The 10,878-nt window shown below is 44.5% G+C and overlaps 1 non-coding gene across 1 annotated transcript; it reads right to left on the reverse strand.

Annotated features, from left to right (window-relative positions):
- Window positions 1-2,092: 2,092 nt before the first annotated feature.
- LOC132495593 (U6 spliceosomal RNA) lies at window positions 2,093-2,195 on the reverse strand. Its single transcript, XR_009533319.1, has one exon. It is a non-coding gene; the product is annotated as a U6 spliceosomal RNA (small nuclear RNA).
- Between the last annotated feature and the right edge of the window lie 8,683 nt (window positions 2,196-10,878).

A 10,878-nucleotide genomic window follows, 5' to 3' on the forward strand; every position in this document is an offset into this window, starting at 1 on the left:
GGGTGCCAAGCTCCCGATGGGCAGGGATGATGGCTCATTCGTCTCCACACCTTAGTGTTGAGCCCAGGACCTGGCACCCAGTGTGGCGTCCGTAGATGGCTGGGGCATGAAAAAGTCGGAGGTACTGTGTGAGTGGACTTTTCTTTACCAAGTTAAAGAACTGGCTGAAAAATCCTCCTGTCCTTGGTGCACTGTGTTGACAATGGGCCATCCTAAGTCCCACGTGCTGAGAGTAGAATTTAGGCAGAAGGCAATGGGAAGAGAATTTTAGCAACGTAGGGAACCAGCTCCCAACAGGCAAACAATGGCCAGGCAGGAAGCATTTAGGGCCCAAATCAGAATCTACATGTGGCTCAGTAAGTGTCTCTGAAATCGTAACAGAGAGGCCGTCAGGTGCCTCCAGAAAGGTGGGTGACAGAGCCAGACTGGGTGGTGAGCAGGCTGCAAGAAGAGGGGCATTGCCCTCTCCACCCTGGCACAACCCCACCCCTCCACGCCCCCGGTTTCTTCATGCCTTCCAGATTTCTTAGAGGGGAGTTCATTCTCTAAAGGCATTTTTCACTTTTTAAAGTATTTTTTGGAGGCCAAAGATATTTGACCTAAGTGGAGGAATCGGTAACTTCTTCGAGCAGAGATTAGGAATTGATGGTAAAATCGTCCAATATGCACAGCCCTTTGATTGAATAAAGCACACCTGTATCGTGTCCTCATCAGACAGTGGACAGAGGCCTGAGCAGACCATGGCTTTAATCCCGGGAAGACCCTCAGAGCAAACACCGTGTGGCTTAGGGGGCTCTCTAGATTAGGCTTTCTCCCACTGAGGACCCCTTCCTGCCCTGCAGAATCCATGTTTCCAGGACCACAGCCCCCAGATGGCCCTGATCTCTGACCCAGTGGAGCCTTTGTAACTCTTAGACTGCATCTGGCAGCTTCACAGAGTTGGGGGATGGGACCCTGTCTTTATAATAATGCGACCTAGTGGTTGCTGCGTTCTGACTGTGCCTGAACTTCATACATGCCTAGCATTTCACCTGCACTGCCTCGTGTATACCACATAACAACCCTTTGAGGACTATGCCTCTCCAGAGAAGGAAACTGAGGCTGGGATGGCAAAGCAGGGCACAGTAACTTGCCTCAGGAGTCAGCCGGTGGTCCACTGGACACCCAGGCCACACTCAATCTCTGTGCTATGCTCATCTCTACTTTTTTGCCCCCAAAATGGAATTTAAAATCAGTCTCTGTTTTTGTTGATCACGACAGCAGGGCATTGTTTATTTTCTGAACTGGACTTGGCATGACGTTGTGCCTTCCTGAGTCCATTTTGATGCCTTTCCCTCGTGGTGGCCCACTGTCCTCCAAAGTGGTTGCCATCGTAGAACACTTGCTTCAGAATGATAGGTAAATTCAAAATACTTCCCAGCTCATGAGTGTCTATAAGCCTGAGTGGCTTCACAGAGATGTTGCCTCATGTCCTTTTTGTTCTGGTTCAGAAGGTTCAGACTCTAAGAATATGTGAGAATCAGAAGAACAGCAGCTACATTTTTGAGCTTTTTATTTGGAATAATTTCATACTTACAAAAAACTTGCAAAAATAAAAATAGTACAAGAGCACCTATATTGTCATCATTTTTCTCTACTTGCTTTATTATTTGCATGTTTCTCCACTCTCCATATATATATATATGAAAACACACACACACACATACATATAATGGTTAAGAAAAAATTATATATAACATATATATAATATACATCTCTCTATATATTATAAGTATAATATAATGTTTTTCTGAACAATTTGAGAGTAAGTTACCTGCTTCATGGCCCTTTACCCCTAAATGTTTCAGTGTGTATTTCCTAAGAATGGCAATACTCCATAACATAATTTAATACCTGACAAAGTACGTTTATCTAATCTCCCTTCCATATATCGATTTTATTAGATGACTTATCAGTGTCCTTTCTAGCATTCCACCTTCCAGCACAGGATCCAGTGTGGGGTGAGGTCTTGGATTTTGTTGTCATGTCTTTTAACCTCCTTTAATCTGACTTTTACGACATTGATCCCCCCTTCCCCTCACATGCACCTTTTTTTTTTTTTTAAATCTTCACGTATCTGTGTGCCATCTTTGTGCAGGGGCAATGTTGATCTTCTTCATACTGTTCCAATTTTAGTGTATTTACTGCCAAAGTGAGCAGCGCACACCATTTGGTTTCGATAGCATACTCCTCATTGTGTGCTTGTCTGGCGTTTTGTCCTGGTTAGACTGAGGTTATACAGTCTCAGGTGATGTGAGTCCTGTCCAGGGTATCTGGAGCCACACAATGTGATCCGCCCCACATAGATGATGTTAATTTGGACCTGGTCAAGGTGTTGTACAATTTCTTCATTCTGGCTGCTCTTTTGGTCTTTTTTCCCTTGCCACTAATAAGCAGTGTGTGGGGAGTCACTTTAATTAACATCCCAGCAGCAACTTTTGTGAGGGCACTTTTCCCAGCCAAACACTGCGAGCCACAGACGTGGCCTCTTTTCATCCCAGGGAGTCTCCTCTGCTTCTTGTGACCACGAGCCCGTCTTCTCTTGGCTCAAAGCCCTCTCGGGTACGCCGTATCAGGAGTGGGATCAGACCTGTGGGGTTTTTTTGTTGTTGTTTTTTTTTGCGGTAGGCGGGCCTCTCACTGTTGCGGCCTCTCCCGCTGCGGAGCACAGGCTCCGGACGCGCAGGCCCAGCGGCCATGGCTCACGGGCCCAGCCGCTCCGCGGCATGTGAGATTCTCCCGGACCGGGGCACGAACCCGTTTCCCCTGCATCGGCAGGCGGACTCCCAACCACCGCGCCACCAGGGAAGCCCAGACTTGTGGTTTTTAATGCTGTGATGAGGAAGCTGAGGATGCAACTGGAGCAGAGAAAAAGAGGAAAGATGGAGTGTTAATTAGAGGATCTGTGAAGAGGAGGAAACTGCCTCCAGAAGCCAGGCTTGGCTCCGGGAAAGGGAAAAATGGACTGGAGGGGCTGGGAGATCAGGAGAGTTAGTCACTGAGCCACGCTAGTGAAGTTTGGCCTGGTTTTGTAAAACTGAGCCCCTGGCCTCCCACACTCTCCGGGATCAGTAGCCCAGGCCCTTGTCTTAGCAGAGTTCCCAGAGTGGGGGAAGCATCCTGCAATGTCCGAGGAAGGATAACTTCTAGAATGAGCTAGCCGCTGCCAAGACTTCTAAAAAGATCACAAAATCCAGCAACCTCATAACAAAGCAGAGCCCCAGAGGACTCATTTAAACTCCTATCTGGCCCCCGGCTGTGCACAGCCGTTCTAGGACCAAGTGGATGCCAAGGTGCCTGACAGAGCTGAGCTGTGCTGGAAACACAAAACTGTCCAACCATTCATGGAGAAAGTCTACCCAGCACGCAGGGAAGCCAGGTTTTCATCCAGCTCTCTGCAAAACAAAGAAGTAAATAACGGTGTCTTCATTATTAAATTCTATTGTATGATCTCCAAATAGGCTTAAGAGAGGCCCCCTCTGTGCTACTTCATGCCGCTCTTGTGCCTTTTCAGTTTTCCAGTACCTGCTTAATGATTTATATTAAACTCTGTTAAAAATAACTGATGGGAATTCCCTGCCAGTCCAGCGGTTAAGACTCCGAGCTTCCACTGCAGGGGGCAAGGGTTCCATCCCTGGTCGGGGAACTAAGATTCCGCCATGGCATGTGGCATGGCCAAACAAAAACAAAAAAAACACACAGAGTGCTGTGGTTTCTAATTCCCAAACAGACTGATGCCGAAAGCATGGATGACTCCAAGAAAAATTCGAGTAACAGAAAGAATGGAGGTGCCTCAATGGAGATAGACAAGGCTGTGGGAGGAGTGGGTTTAGAGTCTGGATCTGGACAAATTCCAATTAGATGCCCGTTAGACGGCATGAGACATCCAGGAGGGATGCTGAGTGTGGTCTTGGTTCTGTGAATTCCGAGTTCCGGGGAGAAGTCTGGGCTGGAGATAATTACCTGCAGCTCACCAACACACACAGGTGTTTCGAGCCACAGATGTAAGCCTGTTCTGTGACACTCCAGGTCTTAGAACAGAGCTTGGCACAGGGAAAGGCTTCATACATATGTGCTGAATGAAGGACACATGGGTAGAAGAATCAGCAAATGGCGTTAGTTGAGTCATCGTGCCTGTAATAGTAAACTGTTTTGAAAATGAAGTTTCCTAGGAATGGAACTAATATGACAGGGAGGAACTTGTGGATGGACTCCTCCGAATCAACTTGCTTGTCAAGCCAGGTGCAGGAACCTGGGTGATCAGGCGCCAGAGGGCATTTCCCTAGCAAGCATCCCCTGGGAATTTTTTGGAACCCAAGTGTGGTTTCTTTCAGTGCAAAACTAGTGTGTGGAAACAGAGGCTCTGGTTCCCAGCAGTTGAACATAACATCCCCTCTCTGAGCCTCCTGATGAATGAAACATGGCCTTTTGTTTAGCGTTTCTTTCTTTTATTCACCCTGGCCTCACACTTACCATCCGCTTCAAGTTCCAGTCAATTATTCATTACTCATCTCTTCTCATCATTTAGCTTGGGAGCAGGACATCCTCGGGGTTAGGCTTGCCTTTGGTCAGGTCGAACGATGACAGGTAAGGCCCTTCCTCCTCTGGCCAGGAGCTGAGGGAGTGGAAAAGACTGCCTGCACCCCGGTGTCACAGGCAGCCACCTGGGGCTGGCCCATGCTGAGGGCTGCAGCTGTTGGGTGGCTGTCACGATTCTGCTTTTTCGCTTGTTTGTTGCAGCAGCATCGGAGGTGAGCAGCGAAAGCACCAAAGGAAACAAAACAAAAGGGTAAGAGAAAGAGTTCCCAAAGCCACATCCTTCACCCCAGAGAACTGGTCTGTAGGCCTGGCCCATGTGAAGAAGCTGGGCTTGATCTTTCCAGCATGTGTGATTTGTTTTCATCCCAAAGAATTTCCCTTTTAAAAAATACGATAGCTACATCTGCAAATCACGTGATCATGCTTGTCAGCAGCAGTACAAGAGTTAAAATTTGTGAAGTTTAAGTAAACTTGGTTTAAAATATGATTAAAAGCCACTGGCTGTGCACCGTGCCCTCCCAGCATATATTTTTCTTTAACGTGTTCTTGTCAGACAAATATTCAGCAATAGCTGTGAATTTTAGTGCAACTGTGTGGAGTCAATATAAAAATTTGCCTTTTGATGAGGTCTTTTGGTACAACTGTTTGCTGTTTTCTCTCCACATGCCTCCCCTGCTCTCCCTCTGAGGAGTCAAGCTGTCTGGCCTCCCTTTGCCCTTGGCTGTGGGAGACCTTCCCAGGCTGAGAGCAGCCCACAGTAGCCCATCCAAAAGGAGGCCGTGTTGCAGATACAAACTAGTCCCTGCTGAGCGGGAACTTCGGGGGCAGGTGGCTGCTGAATTGCTCAGACCTTCTTGCTCTTTCTTAGGACTTAGCAGAAATAATCTATCAGGTTTTATGCCTATAGTTCAAAAATTTTAGCCTACCATCAGCCGCTGATGTTCTGGGAAAGCTTCAGGGTTCTGAGCACAAGTAGGTGGTGGAAGGAAGGGGTCTTAACCCCCTTTCTACCCACCAGAGGCTGAGCACCCTCTCTTCTTCCCAGCCTCCCAGGGCCGGCCTCCAGGAGCTGATGGAAGGCCCGTGTTATCTGGAGATGAAGATAAGATTATGGGGCTGAGGGTGGTGGAGAGGGACCAGAGAGGGATGTCGCTTTCCTCCCCTCCCTACAATCACTGCTCTCAGACTGATTTATGCTGCTCATTGGCCCAGAAGCCAGGTCGGGAGTGCCTTCCCTGGCAGGCTGTCTTCAGACGGCAGAGATAAGGAGGATCCAAGAGCCGGTCATCAGGAAGCAGTTAAAGAAAATTGTCCGCATTCCCAGTGTAATGTTTTAAGGTGTACACAGCCCATTGACAGACACTGTTGGCCTTTTGAGAGTTATATTAAGATTTTTATGTGTCACAGAGCATGGCGTGCAACCACAGGTGCATCAAAGGCTCAGTGCGTTCACCTTGGGTAATGCTTAACTGAAAAACTAGTAGTTGGACCGCTCTCCCTTCCCAATGATGAGGCAAAAATGGGCTGGGTGAGCGCATTTTCTTCGGAGGTGATGGGCTTTGTGAGAGCTAGGAGCTCAACTGCAGCGTCGCCTGCAACGGTCGGGGCAGTTTGCCAGGCATCGCTGTTCCCAAGTGCTTTGTTTGTTTGTTTGTTTGTTTTTAACATCTTTATTGGAGTATAATTGCTTTACAATGGTGTGTTAGTTTCTGCTTTATAACAAAGTGAATCAGCTATGCATATACATATATCCCCATATCTCCTCCCTCTTGCATCTCCCTCCCTCCCACCCACCCTATCCCACCCCTCTAGGTGGTCACAAAGCACCGAACTGATCTCCCTGTGCTATGCAGCTGCTTCCCACTAGCTCTCTATTTTATGTTTGGTAGAGTATATATGTCCATGCCACTCTCTCTTTGTCACAGCTTATCCTTCCCCCTCCCCATATCCTCAAGTCCATTCTCTAGTAGGTCTGTGTCTTTATTCCCATCTTATCCCTAGGTTCTTCATGACTTTTTTTTTCTTAGATTCCATATATATGTGTTAGCATACGGTATTTGTTTTTCTCTTTCTGACTTACTTCACTCTATATGACAGACTCTAAGTCCATCCACCTCACTACAAATAGCTCAATTTCGTTTCTTTTTATGGCTGAGTAATATTCCATTGTATATATGTGCCACATCTTCTTTATCCATTCATCTGTTGATGGACACTTAGGCTGCTTCCAAGTGCTTTTGTCATCTCAGCTCCACTGGTCCCACATGCTCCCGAGACCCCCGTTGGTGGTTTCTTGTGCTTTGGGAGTAATTACTTGGTGTTGTCAAGCCCTCTACTGGAAACACGAAGAATGTTTTCTGGGAGGACATCCTGGAGGGCAGGGGACCCCTTGATGGGGATCATCAAAGACTTTGCTCCCCTTTTCTAACCAGAATGAAAACATAGTCATTCATCTCCATGTGACATCAATCCCCCACATAAAGAGAAACAAATTCAGTTATCATAGGGCAGTTTTGCCTGGACAAGACTGTGTACTTCTATGTCTTGGTTTTGACATATGGCTTGGGTGTATCTTTAACCAAAAAGCATTTGCTCTAGTGCTTTTGAATACATTTAGTTTGCTTTTCTTCAGTAATGACCTTGGGTTTGGCCAGAATCTTCAGCTGGGTTGTGAATAGGCATTTTCTTTGCCTTTTTGCCAAATAAACCCTTTTAATGTCAAAACAGGAGATAGTGTGACAGTTTAATCAGATACCAACATATAAGCATAAAGAAAGCAAAATAAAGTGGTATCAAAAATACATGATAGAAATTATTAATATTTTCCCAATATTCAATATACTGCTAAAGCCATATTCTTTAAATATTAAAAAAAATTTTAAACCAGTAGTCAGGAAACAGTGATGCTTTTTACTTTTCTTAACTGAAATATAGTTGATGTACAATATTATGTTGTTTCAGGTGTACAGCAAAGTGATACAGTTACATGTATTTGTATTTTTTCGGATTATTTTCCTTTATAGGTTATTACAAGATATTGAATATACTTCCCTGTGCTATACAGTAAGTCCTTGTTGCTTATCTATTTTACGTATAGTAGCTTGTATCTGTTAATCCTATACTCCTAATTTATCACTTTTTACTATTAATATGCCCAGGGCAAATTTTCAGTGGCAGGAGGGTTGTACTTGAGCTTACATGCAGGATTGGGTTAGTTTATAGATACAGTGTGCTTGGAAAGAGAAGCAGGATAAAAGCTTTTTTTTTTTTTTTTTTTTCTTTTTGCGGTATGCGGGCCTCTCACTGTTGTGGCCTCTCCCGTTGCGGAGCACAGGCTCCGGATGCGCAGGCCCAGCGGCCATGGCTCACGGGCCCAGCCGCTCCGCGGCATATGGGATCCTCCCAGACCGGGGCACGAACCCGTATCCCCTGCATCGGCAGGCGGACTCTTAACCACTGCGCCACCAGGGAGGCCCAGGATAAAAGCTTTTGGCTCATTAATTAGCTGGCCCAGGACCCTGAGACTGGTTAATCTTCCTGGCGAGGAAGGAGACCTACATTGATTTAAGGGAAACTGCCAGCTTGCTATCTCTTTCTTTCTGTCTCTCCCCCTTTCTCTGTTTGTCTCTCTTTGCATCAATCTGTCTCTGTTTCGACTTGGAAAACAAACTTATGGTTACCAAAGGGGAAAAAGGGGAGGGGATAAATTAGGAGGTTGGAATTAACATATATATACTACTATACGTAAAATAGATAATCAACAATGACGTATCGTATAGCACAGGGAACTCTACTCGATACTCTGTAATAACATACGTGGGAAAAGAATCTGAAAAAGAATAGATATATGTATATGTATAACTGAATCACTTTGCTGTGTGCCTGAAACTAACACCACATTGTAAATCAACTATACTCCAATATAAAATAAAAGTTTAAAAATCTGTCTCTGTTTCTCTCCCTCTCTTCTTTGTTCTCTCTTGTACCTTTTCTTTTACCAATAAACCTAACAAAATAGTGTATATAATTGCAGAAACACACTCACATGCACACACACTAAAAAAGGCCTGGAAATATATGCCTCCCTGATGTTTTTTATTTAAAAAAATTTTTTGACGTATAGTTGATTTACAATGTTGTGTTTAATTTCTGCTGTACAGCAAAGTGGCTCAGTTATATATATTTACATTCTTTTTTATATTCTTTTCCATTATGGTTTATCACAGGATACTGAACACAGTTCCCTGTGCTATACAGTAGGACCTTGTTGTCTATCCATTCTATATATAGTAGTTTGCATCTGCTAATCCCAAACTCCCAATCCATCCCTCTCCACCCTCCTGCCTTGGCAACCACAAGTCTGTTCTCTATGTGGTGAGTCTCCTTCTGTTTTGTAGATAAGTTCTTTGGGTCATATTTTTAGATTCCACATATAAGTGATATCATATATTTGTCTTTCTCTCTCTGACTTACCTCACTTAGTATGATAATCTCTAGGTCCATCCATGTTGCTGCAAATGGCGTTATTTATATACATGAACATTGCCTCCCTGATTTTTTAACAGTTATCCCTGAATGAGAGGATTATGTATGATTTTACTTTTCTCTTTCCTACCTCTTAATATTTTTCAACTTTTTAGTGAGTACATTTACCTTTCATAATCAGAATTTTTTAATAAGAGAGAGAAGTAGGATACTCTTGTCTCACGTAAGATGAAGGGAGAAGGCAACTTTCTTTGGAATCTGAAAAAGCAGTTTGCACAGGATCTCTCCAACTTGAATGTAATATCTGTTGGGCGTGGGAACAGTGTTTTGCTCACTCTCACGTCCCCAGGCCTGGCACAGCAGTTTTCCCAGAGTGACCTTTGACAGGTGTTTGTGGAGTGAATAATTAGAGATGAATCTATTGTGAAAAGAAGGTGATTTTGGAGGAGGCAACTGTTTGGTGTTCAAACGCTGCTTATCTAAGATTCAGTCTATTTGACATTAAGTAAAAAGGACAATGGATTTGAACTAAAATGCTCTGATTGGATATAACTTAGGCAGGCTCTAATAAAACTCTCATTTTAAACCCCGGTAATCTTTCATTAGAGAGAATATTATAGACAAGAGCCCAGAAGGGGTTGTCTGTATGGAAAAATAAATCTGGCATATATATTTTAACCAAGAAAGTCCATTGTGGGAATCCTAAATACTGGTATTTGGTCACTCGCTAAAGATATCTGTAACAGCAATTGTGGGATGCGAGGGAAGCTCCATCCTCTCTGCATTTGACAAGTCCTGATTCTTTCAAGGGGAAATATTAATGGATTTATCTGGTGCCAAATCTGCTGGTGGAGGGAGGAAGCTGACCTTACAGTCTCCCCATTGCACGTTATCTGGGTGTTCAGCCAGCCGAGACTCGAGGCACTGCCTGGCTCAGCAAAGTGCCCTTGTAGGCAGCTCCCAAACTCCCTGGAAGCAACTGCCTACAAGCATCTGGGCTGAAGACTACAAACGTTTAGCGAGTTGGGAAACGCTGCCTACTTCAAAGGGGAGATTCACCCCGGCTATAGCTTTGATGGGAGAGGTTAAAGCTCTGCTAAAAGAATCTTTTCAAAAGCTTCAACTCTAAAGCAGAGCGCTCTGGGACTCTCGTGATGGAGAACCCACACCCCTAGTCTTCCTCCTCAGCTCGCTTCTCTAGTTGTCATGTCTCCTCAGGACTCAATTCTATCACTCTGATGTTTTGGAAATATTTTCTGCTGAGTGAGTTGCTTAGAAAAAAAGAAGCAATCAGTGGTAGCTAACAGAGCTTGTATTGGGGATGATTATTTAAGGACTTGAGGTATAATTTCTGCTTATCGAGTAGTCACTTTATTTGCTTGGCATGATGAGAGAGGAATCTTTATTTATTTTGCTCCTATAAAAAGACCTTGGGTTGGGTTTTTTTTTTTTTTTTTTTCAGAGCTAGGCCAAAGCAAATATATTTTTCAATGTCAAAAAAATAAGAAAAAAGACTGAAATTTCAACAAGGGGATTTCTCAAACACATTTCCTGCTCGACTAAACTGTGTTTGCTTTTCTGGGCGATCTGTGGACTGCTGTAAGTTTATAAGCTGTTGTGTCAAAGGTCTCATTAGCACTTGTGGAAATAGAACTGTCTGTGAATGGTCTTCCTCCTGAAGACGGATGGCTGTCCTTGTGCATCCCTGCAGCTGTCTCCGTGTACCTACGTTATCTTTCACTTCAAACTTTCAGGCCCATTTGAAAAACCAGAGCCCTCAGAATAGAAACCCAGATGACTCCAGGAATGCCCTGA

Source organism: Mesoplodon densirostris, chromosome 8 (assembly GCF_025265405.1).
Source record: "Mesoplodon densirostris isolate mMesDen1 chromosome 8, mMesDen1 primary haplotype, whole genome shotgun sequence".
NCBI classification, from domain to species: domain Eukaryota; kingdom Metazoa; phylum Chordata; class Mammalia; order Artiodactyla; family Ziphiidae; genus Mesoplodon; species Mesoplodon densirostris.